This window comes from Onychostoma macrolepis, chromosome 07, assembly GCF_012432095.1.
Source record: "Onychostoma macrolepis isolate SWU-2019 chromosome 07, ASM1243209v1, whole genome shotgun sequence".
Classification (NCBI taxonomy): domain Eukaryota; kingdom Metazoa; phylum Chordata; class Actinopteri; order Cypriniformes; family Cyprinidae; genus Onychostoma; species Onychostoma macrolepis.
Genome location: NC_081161.1, coordinates 33,853,423 through 33,877,413, shown reverse-complemented (window position 1 = coordinate 33,877,413; position 23,991 = coordinate 33,853,423).

Sequence of the window (23,991 nt, the reverse complement as noted above, 5' to 3'; positions counted from 1 at the left end):
TTGGACACAATTATTGGCACCCCTAGAAATTCTTACGAGTAAAATATCTCTGAATTATATTCCCATTCATATTCACAATTTTGAGCACTCCAGGGTGATTATGAACATGAAATTATCCAGCCATGGCTTCCTGTTTCACATAAATATAAATAGGAGGGAAAACAAAGCCCAAATTCCCTTAATCATCCATCACAATAAGAAAAACCAAAGAATATATTTCTGATGTGCAGCAAAAGATAATTGAGCTTCACAAATTAGTGAAAAAATGACCATTTCCACCATCAGGGCAATAATTAAGAATTTCCAATCAACATAAAATGTTACGAAATTGCCTGGAAGAGGACGTGTGTCTATATCGTCCTAAAGTACGGTGAGAAGGAGAGTTTGAGTGGCTAAAGACTCTCCAAGGACCACAGCTGGAGAAATGCAGAAAATAGTTGAGTCTCGGGGTCAGAAAACCTTAAAAAAAAATTGTCATACAGCACCTACATCACCACATGTTGTTTGGGAGGGTTTCAAGAAAAATTCTCCTCGCTCAACCAAAAACAAACTCCAGCATATTCAGTTATCAGACACGACTGGAACTTCAAATGGGACTGGTTTCTATGGTCAGATGAAACTAAAAAATTAGCTTTTTAGCAGCAAACATTCAAGACTGGTTTGGTGAACACAGGGATGAAAAGTACCCCATGTGTACAATGAAATATACTGCTGTATTTTTGATGTTGTGGGCCTATATTTCTGCTGGAGGTCCTGGACGTTTAGACACATGGCATCATGGATTCTATCAAATACTAACAGATAAAAAAACAACAAGTGACTGACTCTGTTAGAAATCTTATAATGGGCCATGTTTGGATCTTCCAACCGTACAATAATCCAAACACAAACCTCAAAAACAACATAAAAATGGGTCACTGAGCTCAAAACCAAGCTTCTGCTGGCCATTCCAGTCCTCTGACCTGAACCCTATAGAAAATGAGTGGGTGAACTGAAGAGAAGAAGCACCAACATGGAGCTGGGAATCTAAAGGGTCTGGAGTGATTCTGGATGAAGGAATGGTCTCTGATCTCTTGTCAGGTGTTCTCTAACCTCATCAGGCATTATAGGAGAACATTTAGAGCTGTTAAATGGAGGTTTCAAAAAGTATTGAATAAAAGGGTGCCGTTAATTGTGGCCAATGTGTATTAGAGAAAAACATTTATTTCATAATGATATTTCCCCCCATTTTAAATTCTTATTATCCAATGAAAGGTTAGATTTTTGTGAATTTTTAAAATAAAAGATCAAAAGGATTAACAATGCAGATTAATTTTCATAGCCTTCTTTGATCATATTTACCAAGGGTGCCGATATTTTTGGCCATGACTGAAGGAAAAATCTATTAGATTTATATATACAATATTTATATAATAGAAATATATAATAGAAATATACATACAAATATTTTATTAAATATATACATGTGTGTGTGCATAATAAATATACACAGTACACACATACAGTATGCAAACATAAACCTTTATTTTGAATGTCATTAATCGTTTTGCAGCCCTACGGTATTTATTTACAGCACACAGCTCTTCTGTTTCAGTTCAGCCCAGAGATGAATTGAGTTCAAATTCAAAACTGATTTGATTTTACTTCTTTGAAATGTACTCAATTACAGTGAATGGGAATTTAAAATGTCTTGAGAATGGGTTTGGGAATGTCTGAATAATTATATCAACTTTACTACAGTCAGGGGACAAAAGAAAAACAGGATGAAAGAACATCACGTAATCAATAGTAGCAAAAAAGCACATACCAGTGGTAAGGAAAAGGAAAGGGATATCTTTAAACGTGTCACTCTGCCCCGGACATGTGGGAGACACGAAACTTCCCACCACTGTAAAACGAGGGTCATTTTCAGTAAAATCTACATCGGGATTAGTCAGTCTAAGAGTGCATGTTTTTGGAAGGAACACTCGGCCTTGAGGTCAGAGACCTTTTGCCCACACAACACAGTTTCATCCTGTACACGGGCTCAAAATCCCTCTGTATATTTTTCTCTGACATTTATGACCGCAGTTAACATTGCATGCAGTGAACGCTTACAAATGCTGCATTGCTTCCCATAACACCAAAGTTTATGGGCCCGGTCTATGAAAAATACACTAAACATTGGCTCTGATGGTAAAAAGTCACTTCCTATAGAGACAAAATGCTGCCCTGCAGCCTGGCACACGGATCAGAGGTCAACTGCTCCAACCGGGATTATACAATACGATTGGTTAGACTTACCGGAGCAGTTGTTAAAAATTAACCAATTACTCTGACCCCAAAATTACAGCTGCGGGCTTCCATAAATATGACCTCTTCACTTCTCCAAACAAGCTGTTTCATCCCCTCCCTCATCTCTCTCTCGTTTTTTTCTAACGAGAACAGGGTGAAAAGTGCAAAAACATACCACAACAGAGCAATAGCGAGTATTTACTGTGAGAACACAAGCCATTATTTTAGAGCACAGAGGCCTGTGAAATTCTGCCAGAGGACGGTGGCGATGTGTGCATGCGTTTGTGTATGCGAGCAAGCAGGGGGGTTACAGATTTACAGCTCGAGTCAAACGGCCCCAGTCTCTCATTAGTCCTTATACACACACACAGAGAGAGCGTTCCTCCCCTGTGATAGTTTTAACAGACCCCGGCTGTATGAGCCTCGTGAGGGACACCCGTGGGTCAAAGGCCAAACAAATTTTCTGTCAGATTTACAGGCGGAGCAAGGTTGGTGGCAGTGCAGTAAAAATGTTCAGCACAAGTTCAGCAGAGCAACCCGACCGTGCAGCCTGCAGAGGCCGATGGGACTGGGACAAAGGGTTTTAACTCCAAATAGATCCATAGCGGCATTTACCATATGGATTTACTGTCAAAATGGCCATAAAGTATGTTCGTAGAATGGAAAATACATGTTGGGTTTCATAAGCACGGGTGTTCTGTATGTTAACATTATGATTATGAGTTGGTGTCTACATTAATGAGCGTCTGGTGACCTGCCTTTGACCACAGTGGACCTCTGATTTAGACACGGCCTATTGCTGACCCTGACACACACACACTCATTCACACACACACACAGATCTGTTAATGGAGTGCTGATGAGGACATGGGTATAGTGTTAACCTATCGCTGACCCTCGCCAGATTTCTCTCATGGGAAAGAGTAACACACATGGATACTCACACACACAGAGACATTTACAGTTTTCATACTCAAATAAACCTAAACCTCACAGAAATCTGTTGACATTATTAAAGGGACAGTTCACCCAAAAATAAAAATTCTGTCATCATTTACTCACCTTCATGTCATTCCAAACAAATTATTTCCTCTGTGGAACACAAAAAAAATGTCAAAGTATGTCAGGGTCCAAACAACACTGGAGCCCACTGACTTCCACTGAATGGACAAAAATTGTGATTGTCCAAAAGTGATTTGGCCAATTTATGATCATTTCAAATAGTGAGAATAACAAAAATCAAACAAAAATCCATTTTTGACATGTTTTACTATTTGTGAGGACATTTTCAAAAATATGTCCCTCTTTTTTTTCCCTCTTCTCACAAGAAAAAGATTTTACATTATTTCTGGCTCTCATGTCTACACTTGACATCACACAAGAATTTGTAAAAAGCAAGTAAATGGTCCCAGAGTGAAAGGTCAAAAGTAAAAGGTCACAGAGAAGAAGCCATCTAGTTCAAAAAATTCCTCAAATTGTGGATATTACATAAAGATGCTGGCTGCTAACACCAATATGCAGATTAACAATATGAATAAAAAATGTATATGCTCATTTGGGCTGCATCTTTAATTCATCTTTAATACAATGTAAACAAACACACACACACAAAAAAAAAAAGTCTGACTTTCAGTCAAGTGACTAAATTTGCTCAGAGAAGAGAAGAACAGAAAATACGTTGCTCTGGGATGCATCTCCCAAAAGCAACTATGGTCGCATGTTCCGTCTCTAACAATAGAGTTCAACTTAACTTTGATTTTGGGAAACTCATCCCGGACCCTGATCAATCTGTATTTAATGCCTAAATCAAAGACTGTCATCAAAATGATCCTCCCTGAAGTGTCTGACACTGACACAACCAGTTTTGCTGCAGATCACTAGAAAAAGAGTTTTTAGAGCACTCAAAATGCAATTTATGTTAAAGGGATAGTTCACCCCAAAATTTAAATTCTGTTGTTAATTGCATATCCTCATGTCGTTCCAAACACAAATTAGGATATTTTTGATGAAATCCGAGAGCTTTCTTAACCTGCATAATGCAACTGAAACATTCCCAGGCCTAGAAAGGTAGTAAGTGGTTCAACCGTAATTTTATGAAGCTAAGATAATACTTTTTTGTACTTTTTGTATGAGAATACGACTTTATTCAACATTTCTTGTCTTCCGTGTCAGACTTCGACACACATTCACGACAGTACCATGACACATGCATGAGTAATCCTCTGCTTGCAAACAAGCCGCAGTGTATCAGTGTTCCACATCAGAACACCGGCTCCTGTGTCAGCAGCCTCACATGCATGCAAAGTGGTACACTTGTGAATGGCGGCGAAGACTCACATGGAGGAGAAGAATTGTTGAATTTTTCGTTATAATTCTTCTGCGCTTTAATGTTTGAAACATTTGTTTCCTTTATACATTTTTTGTGTATTGCTTTATTACATTTAAATGTTCAGTTTTTTTTGTCATAAGAAAAAAGTTATTACACTAGTTATACTGTATTATGTCAACACTTTTTTTGTAATCTATTTCAATTTCGTGAAAATACTGTACACCGTGATAAAAGCTTTGACAATTATCACAACATGAAAATTTGATATAGTCACGTGCCTGTCTGTCTATGCAGGGTCAGAAAGCTCTCTGATTTCATCAAAAACATCTTAATTTGTGTTCCCGAAGATGAACAAAGGTCTTACTGGTTTGGAATGACACGAGGGTGAGTAATTAATGACAGAATTTAAATTTTTGGGTAAACTATCCCTTTAGATAAAAGAGCCACATTTCTATTTTGCACATATATTTAGAAGCAAGGATTTTGTTGTGGAATGCTTCCTTGGTCAATATACTGAAAATCTTTTCAAAAAAGTACAGGGGGGAAAAAACCAAGAGAACAGGGTTCAAATATCAATATTTCATCCATTATTTCAAATGTTCTGTACATCTTAAAAAGGCCGATTCAGGGCATAAATCTCCTGCTTGTTTTTAAATTTCCTGACAAAAAAAAGCCTCTATGGTCACAAATAGCCAAGTTTGGTTTTGTACAGAAATATTTCCTTTGTTTAATGATTAGGATTGATGATGCATTCGAGCTACAAAGCCTTACAATGATCAGGAAAACTTTTTAAGTGTAAGGGCCAGCAATTACCGCAGAACCACCTTGGGCTAGAGTTTACATCAAAATTCTAAATGTTTGTCTGCTTGTTTATTTGCATATGTGTGCATAAAATAATGAATGTGTGGTGAGAATCCTTTCTCTTTTTTATTGTCTTCTAGTTAAGCACCCACCACCGTTATGCTGACTGGTCTGGCCAAAGTAAAGACAGGAAACACATTTCCATTGACGTCAAAATGCGAATCTTTCCCACAAACTGTGGTTTTGTTGTGGGATTCTCATAGACCACCATTATTAGAGGTTTCGGAAGGGTGATATATAGAAAATAAATATATAAATAATCGATCCTGCATCCAAGAGCCACAACAAAATGCTTCCATTAGAAATAGAACAAAATGATGAAGGAAAACAATGACGCCAAAGTCATTTTCAATTAATGGTAAGAGTTCACGTGGGATGCTGAGGTCCCAAAGGACAACTGGGTGAAGCATGCTGTGCTCATCAAATAGCAATAAGGGAAGGAACTTCAAATCAATATGGTATGTTAACTAGATGAGCTGAGCAGTACACGCCAATCTGTTGTTTTGGCTCAGACCTTCGTCTTGAACAAAGTAAAAAAAAAAAAAAGTTAAATCATTTCCAACAACCAGTCCCAAGTTTTCAAGTTTTTTTGCCTGTGGTCTATGCTAAGATTTGTGTGCGGTCTACAGACATCCACAGAGACTGTAATCACATTGCCTCCAATTGACAGACTGGCTGATAAGGAGTATTACAAAAAATATAATCTTCTTATGTCTCATGTCAAGTCCTGAGCGAGAAGGCTAATAAGAAAAGATTGACCTCTGTGCTGCTTTGCAATCCCCATCCTCCCCTCAAATGCCTTTATCTGACTCTCACACCTGGGCAAATCATCTTTACATCACTCATCATCTTGGCATATTTCTAGACACCTGCTGAGTCTGATCAAAACAGCTCATCACAAGAGGTTTCATTACAACCAAACTATTTCAAGTCGAATACTCCTCTTTGATCACTGGACTTTTTTGTATTATGTCAGCACTCCAGAGATGGTGAAAGGTACATGAGAGGGGCCGCCAGGAGTGTTTTGTAGGTGAGCAGGTGGAGTTGGAGCTAGCACACCACACACAAACTGTACACATGCACATAGTAAAACCGCTGAAATCCTACTCCACTTACACCTTGTCAGCCTGCTTCCATCCCAAAAGCCTGGATCCAGTGTATAAACTCAATAGGTCTCCAATGTTGTTTTGGATCCCAACTGATATTCAATTTATGGACCGTTTATTTAACCGTTACTGATAATAAAATTATACTATACTATATATTACTATAATTTATTGTATTAATATTAGAATTTTATTTTTCAGTTCATCTGAATGGATGCGCAGTGCAGCTGTATTTAACGTACCATAAACTCTAGTGTGTGAAGGCGCACGGCTCGCCGTCGCTGTCTCACACGCGCAAAGAAAGATACAGAGCAAGAGAGTCTTTCAAAACATGCAGAATTGACGCGCTACATGTAAACGATATTCTTTGTTGTATTTTCCTGTCAAAATAACGGAGTTCCTTTGGAATTCTTCAGCGTTTCAGAACAGCCGGGTTCCCTGGTAGCGGGCGGAACTAATGCGCAAAGGACAATCTCATTGGCTGGCGCTCACCTATTATCGTCCCTGTTTTGATTTCAGCAAATCAATTTGAGTGAATGCAGGCTACGTGATTAATATTCATGAACCCACCAACTCATTAATCCTCCTCAGTGCGTTTTATATTGTTATTAGTAGTAGAATTCGTAGTAGTTTTGTTATCTTATCAATTTATTCCACCTTTTTTTATAGAAATACTAAATGACAAATAATATAGTAAGCACTACCACCAGTCCTAAGTTCAGTCAACATGACAAATATGCATTCATCCCTGGTTATTCTAATTACTAAAGTTCTATCATCATATAATGCTAAATTATCATAATATCATATTATAATGCTTGACTGACTGATGCTAAGTGTCAGTAGATAAATAGTGTAGATTAATGTACAATGTTTTATAATAATAATTTATTCTATTTAGTGTCCATTTCATTTATTTAACATATTTAATATTGGGGGCATCAAAGTTATTTGACATTTGAACTTTTTTTTTTTTTTTTAAGTAATGCAATAGTTTCTTTCCCTGGTAATTAGTTACTTTTATAATGATGTAACTCAGCTACTAACTCAGTTACTATTTGTGACAAGTAACTAGTAACTATAACTATTTACCTTTTTTAAAGTAATATGCCCAACACTAATAATAATCTGATCTCAAAAATGGAAGTGTGCTTAATGGGTACGTGAGCTTAATAGGTACGTTTACCCTAAGTAACAAGTCTGCCACGTTTGTTCTGACCAACTGAGGAAAAAAGCATTACAATAAATCGTGCTACCAATGGTAATTAAATATAAGGATCGGTTAGCTCATATCACATCAAACCGTGCAAATTATTATTATTGTAATACTTTGTTCTCAAATTATTAATGTTAACAAGTTAACAACATCAGCATTGCGTGACAATGAGTATAGTGTGTATTAGAGTGTAGATTTCAATTTCTGTACAGTCTAATCTCTAATTGTCATACCATTCGAATTTCATATTTTCATATAAAGACATTATTTTAACCCAAAAAGCAAACTATGCTCCCTTCGAACTGGTTTTCTTTAAAATACAATCTTGTGTAATCCCAGGCTATCTGTAATCAGAAGCACATTTAAAACTGGAATATAATTTAATTTCATTCACATGTGTTTCATAAACACATAATCCTTTCTGGATTACAATCCGCCATCAAAATGATACATTTAATTATTCTAGCTGCTATGAGAAAAAGCTATAAATGATCCGCCACCTGCAGGATCCTCACATGCGATAGCCTACTAGCCGGGACAACTTCTTTATCTTTACAGATGTGACGTAATGACACAGCAGCATGCTCGAATTTCCCGCAAAAACCTACCCGTACCACTCAAATTAGAATACATTATTATAAGCTAACCATTGTGAATCGGGCTAATGTAATGTGATAGTTTTGAACACTGGCTGGTTATGTACTTGCTCAAATATTGATTTCGGATCATTTTTAACCCAAAAAAGTTACAGACTGCAGCTTTAAGTAACGCCACAAAAATGTCATTAAAAATTAAGATTTACAATTAAGTTTAATTACACTGATACACTAATTAAACCTAAAAGTTTGGGGTCAGTAAGATTTAAAAAAAAACGCTTATTTGATCAAAAATACAGCAAAAGAGTAATATTGAGAAACAGTATAACAATTAGTTTTTTTTTTTGTTTTTTTTTGTTTCTATAAAAAAAATTGAATTTATTCCTGTGATGATAAAGCTGAATTTTCAGCAGACATTACTCCAGTCTTCGGTGTCATGTGATCCTTCAGAAATCATTCTAATGTGCTGAAACATTTATTATAATATCAATTACCAATAGAAAACAGTTGCACATCACAGGAAGGGAGATTATTTCTACTTTTGCAAAAATCCTGTACGCATTTAGTTTTTAAATAATTTTGACATTAAGAAGATTTGTCTCTGATAAAGTGGATTTGTGGACATGAAGCAATCTATTTACTAATCTCCTTCCATCCTCCGTCACTACAGTTCAAGCTGATCTGTGGTTAAATGTCTGCTGCAGACTTCTGCTTGAGGAGAAATGGTGAAGCACGGTCAGCAGATGTTTACTAGCCACTGGTTTCTCAGATCAACTGTGAAATGTAATATTCCATTGAATTCCGAAGATGCTGAACACAGTATTTCTTCTGCTGTTTGTGGTATTTTGGGAACTAAGCAACTACGACAAATTGTAAGCAAACATAACCTGCAAAAAGCAAGCCGCATTATTTTGAATCTTAAGTACCTCATATAACCAAGCACAAGCAGTCCATACTAGATCAAATGAGGCCAGTGTGTCTTATGAAAAGGATATTTTACTTTAAACATATTTTAGAGTGTTAAAAGAAAGGCAGAGATATTAGTGAATAGTAAAACACAAGAAAAAAATCCTACATGGTTCAATTAAACAGCTGGATAGATGGTTCAAAAGTATAATAGAAAAAATAATATCTGAAAGAATAAATCAGTGAGAGCAAATTCCAGCATTTCAGTGGGTCATCAGTAAATGTTTCAAGAATATTAGTGAACTTAGCCAATTTTATTTAATAGACAAACATTGTGTACTATTGACACCCATTATAATGGTTAGCTTACTGTACATAAACCTTAGAGTAAAAGCATAGTAAATGTAAAGAATCTTCCTGGTAACATCAAAGATCTAGATAAGACTTCTATTTATTTTCAGCCTGATTCAATCTTTAACACACATAATTAGCAGAGCTATCAGTTAATGATCTTAATATAATTTAACACAGGGAATCAGGCACTGAGGATTTACAATCCCTGTTTTGAGTGAAGTAAATAAATGGAATGTTTTAATTATGTGGCTCTGATTGGGTTGGTAATGAAACCACAGCACAATATTATGGCTGGCAGCAGGTCAAAGCACTGATGACTTAATCCTTGAGAGCTCTGACTTATTTACTTTCCTCCTCCTGTTTCAGGATTGAGGGAGATGGAAATGAAGAGAGCAATGGAGCTGCAGCCACCAGTGCTGCGGAAGCCCACCCTTTAGCTAAGGCCACAGACGGCATGTTTCAACAATAGACAGTTATTCGGTCAAATGATGTCCACAAACGCTGGAAAATCTCATCCAAATGCAGCTTTCTGACATTTGATTCATGTAATATACAGATCTTCCTAAAGGATTCCTTATCAAAACACACTCAGGCCTCTTGATGACGGATTGCAGCGTCACAGTTGACTTAAAGAGAACGTCAGACTTGCGGTCCTGGTTCTTCTCAGCAACCACTCCACAGAACAAATCAGCGATCAGAGAGGAAGGAAATGAGTTTAAAAGGCAGATTCAAAAAGAGGACGGGTTCAGAAATAGCCTGGGGAGTCTGATGGAAAAATCAACAGAAGCGGTCTACCAGAACTCATCTAGATGTACAATTAGTGCCTCAACAAAGGTGAGAGAGGGTTGAGAAATTCCAGCAAAAGAACCTCGGTTCAAATAACAAAATGGTATTTAAAAAAAAAAAAATGGTGTATGATTTACTTTAAAAAAAAAATGTTCACTCAGAAACCAATAGTACATTTCACAAATAATTACAAGAAAAGGCAAGTAACACATTGAAATTAACATTACTTTTTAAGTAGAAAGACTGAAACTGTATTTTCTTCCAAAACAATGGAAGAAATAACCTTAATTTACAACTTAATTTAAATTTTTTTTTTTTAATTACAGTGTAAGAGAATTAGAACCAAATTGGCCAAAAATTTATGAAATAAATTTGACAGTAAGTCTGGAATGTTTTATAGATTTCATATAGATTTTTGTTAAATACCATGATGTTAATGTGTGCAGAATTTTCCTTCATTTAAAAAAAAAAAAGACAATATTTCTCTTCTGAGCCAGTTATTTTTAATGATTCAGTCAAATTTACTGCCTGGTGGTTAATAATATACTATAAAGAAATATACATATTCACAGCAGGTTTTTTGGTGTATAAAATTAATTATGGTATTTTATAATAAATTAATAAAGGTATTGCTTCATTTAAATTTTTACAGAAAGAGAGATAAACATTTCTTCAGTAAGACATAAATGATATGAAAAGAGGGTGTGATGAGGGCAGACACTGGACAGCACCACAACCCAAATTTAAACCAGTTTTATAACTTCAGGGGATGAAGGTTCCTTGCTGGAGCCTTTCTCCCTCTCTCTCTCTTTCTGTGTCCTCTCTTCCTGCAGGGTTCTGGAAAGTTCAGGTTTAATGCTTCATTGACTGCAGATGTTGCAACCATTGCGAAATCTGGAGTCTCCTTTCTCTCAACGCCAGCTCATCTCCATTCTTAGTCTGGCTTGGTCTCCTCTCAAAGCTCCTCTGAAGGCTGATTGAGCTCAGCCGCTCAAATCGATTCTCAGCTCGTAGGATATGTTGTTGTGGTAATGATGAAACAGCATGTTTGCTGTTTCAAGTCTTCACTAGCTAATGTGATTCTGGTAAATGAAGCCACAAGCCTAATTAGGTTCTTTAGTCTGTATAGGGTCATCTTGAAGTAATTTGTGGGCATTTTGAGGAAAATATATAAAAAAAAGAAAAAAGGAAGAAGAGGGTCGAACAAAGCAATGTTAACGCTTATTAAAAGAACATTCAAGTTAACTTGATTTAAAAAATAAGATTGATAAGCAATCGGATAATTATCCTAATGCAAATGCCAATTTGTTTGGCTTTAAATCCATTTAATTAAAGGTAAGACTGAAATTTCACAGAGAACGAATCCATTCAGCTAAGGAGAGAATGACTCACATCTTTTGAATCTGTTCACCAAAAAGATCAAGCAGTTTCATTGAACAAGCAGTTGAATTACCTCCTTTGAGCAGATTTCACAGATTTGTTACAAATCATTAAGTTGTTCACTAGGGGTGGGCGATATAGCCTCAAAATTATATCATGATATTTCAAGAATATTTGCGATAACGATATTTATGACGATATACAAAAAATATGGAATCATTTCGGCTGCAGAACAATCGGTGCATCCCTAGTAAATACGTCATCGCGTCGCTATATCACTGATATCGCGATATGACACTTTTTTATCATGTAAAAATACCAGTATAGTGCACGGTATGATATGGCACACCGTATTATCCTTTGTTAAAATGTGCATGTCTACAAATCTACTAAGTACGAGCAGGTTCACAAACAAGACGCCCCAGTTATTCAGTTTGTTCGCTACTGCAAATCGTGTTCGGCCCGAAAACACTGGCTCATTCAATAAATGCTGTCCAGAAATACAAATTAGTGGATGGACATGAAATTAGTTGTTAGTCTATTATACAGTTTAGTGCCATTTTTTAAATACATTCTCAAATATTTGACAACAGAATTCTGTGACTGACCAATCAAAATCAATTTGTCCAGAAAGCTGTGTAATTAAAATATTTAATGTAAAGAAGACGTGACATCCATCCAGTTCATGACTCCTTTAGCAGTTTGTGTGAGAGTCATGGAGAAAAAGCCATACCTCAAACTTCTCTGCACTCCGTTAAATGTTGGGATAAACCTTCTTTGACTCAATCTGGACTCGATCTAATCTCACTTTCAACCCTCAACAGCTTTTGTAAATTCCTCAGTACCCCCTTCTTCGATGCCACCCTGCACTGAATCCATTCACTGGCAAAATGCCTTTTGCGTTTTTACATCTCTCCTTTCTTCTCGGCTCCCTTGGCCTTCTGGTTGTTGTTTTGAACTCAACAGGGAATGCCTAGAAAAAAATGTTTTTTTTACTGCAGAACATGCCTTGAGCACATTGTTAGTGAGCAAGATTTAAAGGACCCTTTTAATCAAACCCAGATCACGGTTCACGGCAGGGTCAGCGGTCCGTCTCTGCAGGGCACCCAGCGCTACACCACGCCTACAAGTCTCTCAGAAACTGCAAATTTGTCCTTCGGTTGGACATCCAGGTGTAAGGATGAGATTTTAGGTCGTAAAAGCTGCCGTGCTCCACGCCGCCCAACAGTCCTATGAACTGAACTCAAACACTGAAATTATATAGCTCCACTAAATACAGCCTACTGGCGTAGTATTTTATCAGATGCATTTTACTAACCATATTAACAAGAGGTGAATAAAAAGGAAGAATGGTAAAACAACAGTTAAAAAAAAAAAAAAAAAAAGTGCTGACAGGCTCCAGCCACTAATGAAGGTACGATTTGTTCCTGACTGTTTGTGGGAATTTTGAGGGTGTCAACAAGTTAGCATCCAGATGGACTGCAACTATTGTAGTAAGCAAAGATTCATTTTTTTTTTCGTCTATGGATTAGCCTAGATACGTACTGTAAATAACCCACATTAACACATTTCAAAGGACTTAACAGTTTTAGTAACTAGATTGAGGAAATGTCTGCTACATCAATACATTTAGGAGCTCAGGTAACATCAGTAGTTATTATTACAGCTAAACAGCTCCATAAATATATTGGGCCCTAAGTGAGTAAATTAATAACTGCAAATGTTCTGTTAGTGTCACATTCCTCACCTCCAGCCCTCCTGGGTGAAGGCGTGAGATACAGAGCCCATGTACCAATAAAGAGTAAATGAGATCAAGCCCCTCAAGCTGGCCACTTTTCCTGACAGACCTATGTGAGAACCAGATGCATGGAAAGCCCCCAAATGGAGGTGATCATTTAGAGCAGAACTTCTGAACTGCTGGGTCATGACCCAAAAATGGGTCACAGGTCTGTTCTGATAGGGTTGTGAAAAATAATGAATAAACAATACTAAATGCAATGAATAAAACAAAACTAACCAAATAATTGTGCATATTAGTTACAGTGGCAAAATAAACAGTCTTATCAACTTTAAAAGGGAGGGAAAACATATTCATATCAATCTGTATACTGATTTATGAGCATCTGGCCTATGTGAACAACATCAACAATAATAATAATAATTATTATTATTATTATTATCCAGCTTATTTTTCCCATAAGAGCAGGCACGACCATTTGTAAAGAGCTTACTTCTGTGTTGAAAAATATGGTGGATAGTGTTGACACTTTGCAATCTATTACATAATACAAAAAAACTGCCTAGAAATTTAAGAATAGTATCAAATACACAATATAATGTTGAGTTATTGGATATAATAGTGAGAGTTGCTTTTGTGGTTACCAAACTACAAAATATTTAAAGCCTGTGTTACTTCTGTTCCTGCACTAATGAAAAAAAGCACTGTACTAGTACTATGGTAACGTGATTATTTAAAATGGTATTACCATGGTAATTTGATACATACCATGTTATTCAATGAATACCATAGTCATATTATATGTAGACAGTACTCCATTGTACTGTAGCATTACCATGGTACATGTAAACATACACAACACAAGGGTGAGTGCTAGTAACCTAAAATTGCCCTCTTGATTACTGTCCTGATCCATAACATATGGCACACCTTGAGTAGGGTAAAACTAGTAGACTGAGAGGTAAAAATAAAAGAGAGAGCGAGAAATGGAAAAACGTTCATACAAAGTTCTCTTTCTAAATCTGCTGTATTCAATCGAGAACAGGCGCCTGTGTCTCAGGTATCTTGGATAGTATAGTGGAAATTGAATACCTTGCTATACTGTAGTATGAACATGAATAAGAGATGTGGGTTTGAGAGCTGCATGTGTAGCTAGGGTGATGACAGGTGGAACAGAAAAGAGGCATATGGATCCACATGGAAGCCTGCAAAGCACTCAACACAGAGAGAAAATCCAGCAGTGTAACTTTCCTTGACTTAAGGGGGAAACAGATTCAAAAATATTCCCAAATGCTAAAAAAAAAAAATCCTCTAATAATACAAGTCTAGACTGAGGAGCCATCATTGAGGGATGTACAACTGGCACAATATTATGTAAAATAAAGTAACAAGAATTATAATGTCTCGCAGGATATGTTTATATATCATTAGACCATATTTGGTATGATTTATGATTATTAGCACACACACATCCGTCTCCGACATATGACATTCATACCAAACACACACACACACACACACACACCTAAGGCCCAATGCGGCCAATGGCGCAACTAATCTTAATAAAAATGAAGTAGAAAACAAGCCTTACCACACTCACAAGGACAGCATGTTTCTGATAAACACTTAATCACCCATTATAAAATTCAATTTGCTAAAAACTGAGTCGTATCAGCAATGTCACGCAAGTAAGGAACAATTGAAGAAAATCGGTTCGTCACAAGTGAAATTCGTGTACTTAGATATCAGATTTTTGGATTTACTGCATAGCGCCTGACTTTTTAAACTACTCTCATGAGTGGAATAAGAAAAAAAAAAGTGAAAATGGAAGGTTAGTCCACACATTACCACTTTTTCTTAAATAAAATTGACCCTACATATATAGCACTATAGCCGATGTCCAGACTAAACGTTTCTTTTTTTCTCTCTCTCTTCTCTCGAGGTGTGTATTATAAAAGTTGTGATATTCGCCTACTAATAATATTAACTGCTGCTGTGCTTTGATAATAAAGCGTAATTTTGTGGCAAAAACATGGACATGATCTGTTGTTTTTATCACTTTGTTTACTATATTTATTTGTTTAGCCAGTGTCCTTGTGGGTTTTAGTTATTTTGCTGTTGTAAGACTCCGCTGTCTGGTCAAGAGCTGCCTGGAACTACGTTTGCCGTGCGTTACCCTGAAAATAATTGCACACCTTAGAACGTTGGTCAGCCAATCAGGTTCAAGCATTCAACGGCCCTGTAGTATAATGTGAAATAAACAATAACCCGCATAACCTACCTCTAAAAACGTTGAAGGTTCCACGTTCGAAGTTAAGGTCCTCTTTAAAACATTATCCTTCCTGTTGTGCATTTTCATGCTACATTCTTTTCAAAGTCCAGCGGAACTAACTGCACCTTGTTGGAGTCATTAAACATTTTGCAAATAACCATTCTTGGCTGTTGAAACACAGAATGCGATTAACTGATACACCAGTAGGTGGCAACAGTGAATATATTTGTGTTATGTGTTATGAATGAATCATTAATAGAACCCTTTAGTGAGCCATTCACTCAACGATTATTTAGAAAAGCCAGAGTCATTCAGGACTGAAACCAGTGAATGAAAAATAAGAGTAATTAAAGATTTGTTCGTTCTTTCTGATTGGTTACAAACTAAGTACTTAAGTGCGAAGTAGTGGTTAAGGTTAAGGCTAGAAGGGATACAGCTCTGACCGGAAACAAACAATTAAATTAATTTTCTACCTATTAGATCGTGTTTTATTAACATCTACACCTACCCCAACCCTAAACCTACGCCTTACAATAATGAAGAAATAGTTTATTGTTGTACAGTGTGACAAAAATTACGCTGTATTGATGTGCGCATGCCCAGTAGCGCCATACATATCCCTTCTAGCCTTATAAATTACGTACCCTAACACTAACCTAGCCATAACCCCAAGTAGCTCAGCGAGGTCAGGTGTTCTAACGATTTGTGTTGTCAGATTTTGCTACTTCCCATTAAAATAGTTGGTAGCCGTGCATTTTACACCTAGGCCTTCAATGGCATCCTACATGAATTAATCCACATCTTAATACCATCACAATGATGCCACGGCTACAGAAACCATAAATATTACACAGAAATGCAGTGTAACAGGGCATTGCATCACAGACAGGTATCTTATGTTGCGAGAATGAATGCTATTACTAAATCTAGAAACCCAATTAACACAATTCAACTAGTTGCCGAAACTGCGCAATGCATCATCTCTAGCTGAGGCATTAACCTGACAAAATGACAGAAATTGAGTCCACCTGATGTTCTTACAGACATTTATTAACTCAAACGTATTTATACCTTACAGATAACATTGGTATAAAACAAATAAGGCAATTGCATGTGTTTTAAAGTTGGCCTAACAATTTAACGAACTCGTACTGCTTTTTGTCTTCACAAGCCTCCCCGCCGCTCTGCCCGCGTACTGCGGGAGGAAAATACTAGTTAGCACAGCTTTACTGGGAAAGTGAGCAAGTAACATTAAAAAAAATCATACAAGACGATGAAGAAAAGCGTATACATGTGTTTTTACGTACCCCTAGGACTCTCATCTTCAAGCCGAGTCTCCCCGTCGGTCTGCCTCTCTGCCAGCGGCGCTGCGGCCGGAGGAAAAGTCGGAAACTGAGATATTCTTACGGAAACTTAAACCTGGTTTTATATCTTGCAAATAACACCAGAATACAACGCATAAAGCAATAAAAAAAGTCAAAAATGAAATTTAACCTACCGTACTCTAGTGGTTTTTTCATCTTCACGAGTCTTCACAGAGCCGGTGCTGAGGAGGTGTGTGGTTGTTTTTCATGGTCATTTAGTACTTTAGTATTTAGATTTACAGAAGGCGAATATTTTTCAGAATGCACTGAAAATATACAATAATGCACTGTACACCGCATATACAGTAAGAAACCTGAGAAACATTAATAATACTGTGAAAACAAAATGATTTACAGTGATGCTGTTAGCTAGCTTTGACTACACTCTCTGAGCATCCAAACAAAGGACGAGAAAATGCTGACGCTATCGTAAGCCTACTAGATGGCCCTGGTGCTGCCATCTCGGAATCTGATTGGTTAAAACAACGGTTTCATTGTCATTGATTTTAAGCTACAGACGCCTGCACTGTTGATTCTGAAGGCCTTAGGCAGATTTCTTTGACCCTGGCAACACAATTGCTGAAATATGATTGGATAAAAGCTCTAATATAAACATTCACTACTGGAAACAGCACAACCAAGAGAAAAGCTACACTGTAAAAAATGTCAATGTTAAATTACAGTAAACTACTGGCAGCTACTTTCACCAGTATAAAGCTGTTATTCTACAGTGTACCTACTGTAATCGGCAACAACAGTTTATTACTGTAAAAAATATTACAGTACCGTGCCATAGAAAATATAAGCTTTACAGTATAATACTGTCATTACACTGTTATTTTAGTATTCCAGCTGTAATTTCATTAGCTCTTTATTACTGTAAAATGTATTAAAGTACTGTAGAATGTGATCTTAACATTGTTACACTGCTAGAAGCTAATGATTTAAAATTTACATTCTAAAATTAAATACAACTTAAAATTACTTGAACACAAATTGCTCAGACAAGAGATGGCTTTAAAACATTAGTCTTTTATTAAAGCATTATTAATGACACTGTTTCCACTTAACCAGTGAGACTGGACTGAACAGAACAAAATGCTATGACTTGACATGAACATATGGTTGCAGAACATGTGACTTCACCTTACTAAATACCGTCCCACTCAAAGTTCATAAGGTTTTTTTTTTTTATAAAACCTTGCCCTGTCTTCTTCGACACCACCGTCACTTGGCTGGCTTTTGTTTCCCTCTCATGGTTCACACCAATGAAGTGCCTAAAATGTAATAATAGAGGAATATGGGATGTTAGGTGTGGCAAGTAAAGATTAATTGAGGTCCTATACTGTGTTTGAGAGAAAAAAAAAAAAGAGAGAGGTGGGGTGGGAGGTAAAAAGAGATAACGACAATTTCTGAACAAAGCTGGGAAGAGGGGCAAAAAAATCCAACAATATTTACCTTTGAACAAACTCCAATGTCCCTGTAGCTTTCTCTTGGTTTTGTAAGTTGAAGATAGCAGCTGGGGAAAGCTGCAGCAAGCTCTGTGATGAAGCTTTGCTGGATGCCTTCACATGATGTGGCTTTCAATACTGATCATCCAACCACTAATTGTGACTTTGTCACCAGCAACTGATGCAGACAACAATAATAGTTAATGTTCAGAAACATTATGAAATATAGGTATCAGCCTACACACCGTAAAGGCAAAATCATTTTACTAGACCAACACAGACAATCTTTAAGGTTCTCTCTGACAGAATAATAAAATGAGTATGGTATAACTATAACTGTTAGCATAACTTTAGTACACATTTCAATAAACCCCACAACAAATGGTAAAATAAAGCCCAGTTTATCACATAGATTTTACCCAAAAAAAAAAAAAAAAAAAAAAAAATTCAAAGGATGATAACATATACCACGGACATTTGATTAGATTTTAAAATAACAAAAGTTAAACTCGAATGAACAAGCTATCTAACTTAGTTTGCTGATTTGTTTACCGTTCACTGGATATATATATATATAAAAAAAAATAGAATTATTATTGGTATCTTCATTCAATAAACAGTGTTTAAATAATATCACAGGCTAAAACTGACTTTGATAAAAATCGCAACTACCTTAGTCGGCGAGTAGAAAAGCAAGCCGGTGAATGCGTCGTCCATTTCGATGCTGGCAGCACATAAAACTCGTCTTTAATTCTGCTTCTTATTCCTCTTTCTCTCGTTAATAAAATATTGTAGATCAGTAATTTGAAACCTGCATGAGTGCACACCTCTTGACAGTTGATGGGAGCTGATGCGTCGTGGTCGTGGCTCAGATGAGTTGTGAGCGGACTCAAGCAACAACGTGACACATCTAACTAGACTAAACAAATACTGTATTATACCGTTAAGACTGAACAGTAGATTGCTGTTAATATTTTATCATCATTTACAGTATTTAACTGTATTTAAATAGAACGGTACATTACTGTAGAAAATTCCCTGTATTTTTACAGCAATTTTTAGTGTATGAAATGAAGAGAATAGACTATTGGAAATAATTTAATACACATTCATGGAAAAAATATATATATTAAAACTAAGTCAGTGATTCTGATAGTGTTTAGGCCAGCAGAGAAGGCTTTGCTGGCCCTGACGGCCCACCACTGGTTGGTAGCATAATTTGACAGCAAAAAAAAAAAAAATGCTACCTATCAGATTTTGCTTCCAGCATGATGTGGTGTGATGCTATATTAACGTGTGCACCTACCCCAATCCTAAACGTTCCCTTACAGTGGGCTATTAAAAATACAGTGTTGTAGCATAATCTGACATTGTTTTGTCAGAACACTGGCCTCTCTTGAATGTTGAAATTATAATCACCCAACTATCAATTAAATCTTACTTAACCTACACCTTGTACACGTCTTGTTGATTATAATGGGAGCATATTCACAACAGTGTCTAACTCAGTCAGTGACCACACACTGAACAAACCGCTGGTATTTGGAATGATATTGAGTGGATCTCTTCCACATTGTAAGGTAAAATTTCCTTCTGAGCAAGGCCTGTTTCTTAAGCATTAATTTACACGTATCTCAGCAAACACAAGGGAAATACCAAAAACAGCATGAATCTGTGAATCAGAGTCGAACACATCAATAGAAACTGCTGTAGTTACAGATTGGCTTATAGACCTTTTTAAATGTCTCTGATTGGTCATTCATGGGACCAACAGATATCTCTGTGATTGGTTACAATGCCTTAAAAACACGTTGTTAATTGAAACCTGTCCAGGGCAGTAGAACTATTTATTCTGAATGCTGCAATGCACACTTTTTACAAACAGATAATGGCAGCAGATGCAAATCAATTGTACAAAAAGGCCACTGACAAAAATCATTAAGTCTGAGTTTAACCAACCTGACATTCAAGAATGTGGACATGCTTAAACATGCAACCAGTGACACACTGCACTTGTAACCCTTTGTCAAATGTTTTCTCTCCAACAACCGTAATCACTTCATCAGAGTGCCAAAAATGTTCCTAGTCTGTAAAGACATGCATTTAGTTTATAGAACATCATATTGATTTAAATAGATTGTACAAACAATATTTTCAGAGAGATACTGTATTTTAATTGTTTTATTTAGAACACACAATTGAACCAATGCCTTACCTGGAGAATTAAAGCCTGCAGTGATGTCCATCTTATGTATATTTTTCATTTATGACTTTTTCCGATCACAGAAGGAGTTGAAGGGGAGGGCACATTTAGCCCATAGGGTAAAGGATGGGCACAAAGTCCAAATCACCAGACCAAATGGGTTCAACCACTGGGATGCACAGCGTCTCGGAACATTTAAAGAAGCAAGAAATCAAACAAAGCCACATCTGACTGGGAGAAGGCTTTTACGGGGCCCTCAGGAGGAGTTTTAAACCATACAACAGTGTGGTCTGGAAGAGTGACCATCCAAGAGAGGGATTCTGTCATTGGTGGAGAGAGAAAGGAGGACGTGAAAGAAAGGGAAAAGCCATAAATCATCCTTACAGGGATAGCCTTTGTGGTTCAAACCTGATGGGAGACTGTAATTTATCAAATATCTTATAGCAGAATGATGGACCTGTGGTGGGCTGAAGAGTTTTAATGACTGATTTTACTTTATACGTTATGGGTGTGGTTTCAACCTGTAAACATGAGGACAATTGACTGAAATATTTGGAAGTCACCGAAGACCTACAAAATCTTGGCATGAGATCTGTTAAGGATGGCGGATTAGTCATAAATAAAGACTTTAATCTCTGCATGTCAGCATAGGGGCAGTAATAAATGTCAGCTGAGGGTCAACCACCATATCACTTATCACATAAAGTCATCATTGTTATTGTCCTTGTATATCATCTAACTGAACAGAATGACAGAGAGAAATGACCATATACATGTATGTGTAAGAAATAAAAAAACATTTTTTTATTATTGTGTTGGTCAGAGCCGGATTCCTTCAACAAAGCTCCAAACATTTTACTTGTTCAGCCTATGCTTGTATTTGCAAATACATTGTACTGTGGAAAAAAGTAGGGAAACAGCTAATGTCCTGGCAGAAAATTACCAGTTTCCCTATGGAAAGGTAACTCCTGTTGCGTCGTCATTGACGACTGCTTTGGGGAAACTCCTGTTTTCTCTGTTACTGAAGCCTGATTGGTTAACGTTTGTGTACTGCACAAACCAATGGCGCTCGAGCCCGCCAGAAGGGGTGGAGCCGACTTCTACGTTAGTCGGCCCAGAGCGCCATGTCATCAGAATCTTCTCCTTCAGTGACGAGACCATCTCTTTGCTGACTCTGCAATTAAGAAGCCGAAGAGAAGCTCAGCCTGCAGCTCGCCGCCGTAGAAGAAATCTCCCGGCAGCGGAAGAAGCGAGAAGCCTCCCCTGCGGCTATCCGGCTGGTAAGAGCAATGCCTGAGCAATTTCTCTGCTATATTTTTGCAAATGTCACATCGCGAGTGTGCAGGGAATTCTGCACGATGCAGAAGGGCAGTGAGTGCGTCACCTGTCTGGGCAGCGCCCATGCAGAAACTGTGTGCTCATTGAGACGGAATGCTCTCACAGAGAGCACGAGTCTTGCTCTTCTCCGCTCGCGAATCGCTTCATAAATGAGGCAGCCCCGCTCTCCCGTTTCTCCTCTCTCAGCGAGCTCGGAGAAAGAAACGGTGGAGTCACGGAGCTGAGCAACCGGGTTTGAATGATCTCATGCCGACAAGAGCCCGCGTGCTCATTCTCCCCCGGCACTTTGATCCGCCGGTGTGTGTCTTGCATCAAGCGGCTCAATCCTAGGCGGATCAGAGTAAGAATGCTGTCACCAATGATTCAGATCGCTGACAGCTTCGCATTTGTGTGTGCATTGCTGAGGCTGCGCTCACTGAGACGGGCTGCTTTCACAGACGAAAGCGAGAGTTTGTCCCTGCATCGCTCACGGATCCCATTCTTCAATGAAGATGGCCCTCCCCTGCTCTCGCGTTTCTTCTCTTCCAGTTACCCCGTAGAAAGAAACGGCTAACCCATGAGTTGAGCGATCAGGTATGAGTGATTTATGCGTGTTTCACTCTTACCGCAGCAATTTGATCTGCCAGCGTGTTTTATACGTGAGGATCAGCGTCCCTCGCTTACATCGAGCTGCTCAGTCCTTCTAGGCGGATCGGAGTAAGGACTGTCACCAGTGATTTCACATTGCTGACAGCCTTGGATATGAGTGTGCCACTCGCCTGGGTCATGCCCATGCTGAGGCTGCACTCACTGAGACCGATCATGAGAGTGTGTGTCTCACTCTGCTGCGTTCGCGGTTTGGCTTCTTGTATGAAGGCAGTCCCGCCCCTCTCCTCACGTTCTCCCCTCCCAGCTGCCTCGGAGGATGAAACAGTAAAGTCACGGGGCTGAGCAACCGGGCTTGAATGGTCACACGCCGGCGCAGTTCCCGCACGACCCACTCTCCCCGCGGCGCTTTGATCCGCCAGTGTGCTTTGCCCATGAGGATTAACCCCTTGTTGCACCAGCGGTTTTATCCTTAAAGGCGGATGCGCGCAGCACTTTGATCTGCCAGTGTGTTTACACATGAGGATCATCAGCACCACTCATCTAACGAGCGGTTTGATCTTTTTAGGCGGATTAAAAAGAGAATACTGACAGTTTAAGATTAGACTCATCTGGACCACGGCCACTCTGACGTTGCGCTCACGGGGGCTGGCTGCTCACACTGAGAGAACACTGAGTCTAGTGAAGCACACTTTTGAGAGGAAAAGGAAAGGATAAATTCTCGCTGAGGCCAGAACTTCATCGAAGAAAGTTCACACTCGCTCTCCATCTTTCTATTCAAGCTGGGCTTTTCATTCAGCGCGTGCCCAAGCAAACTACCACTGTGATAGTGGACCCACAAGAGCAATTCTCCTCGCACTGTGAAATGCCAGTTCTCGCCCTGTGCCGTGAACTGCCATTAGTAGGAAAGTAACCACTTGCCGACTGGCTTTTGGCTTGGAAAGCCATCCCTGGCTTGTCAAGCTGGATTCTAAAAAAACCCCCTAAAAAAACATGGAATGAGGTTACTCGCTCCAGTTCGCTCGCCGGCCACCTCGCTTCAGAGTTATTATTCACACTTCAGTACCGGACAACGCATGTTCTTCGGTCCGAAGTACATACTGCTTACAAAGGTGCCGTGGAAAAGGTCCCCTTAGTGAACAGCGAGTCGGGCTTTTACAGCCGATACTTCCTTGTTCCCAAGAAAGACAGCAGACTCAGACCGATTCTTGATCTCAGACATCTGAATTGGG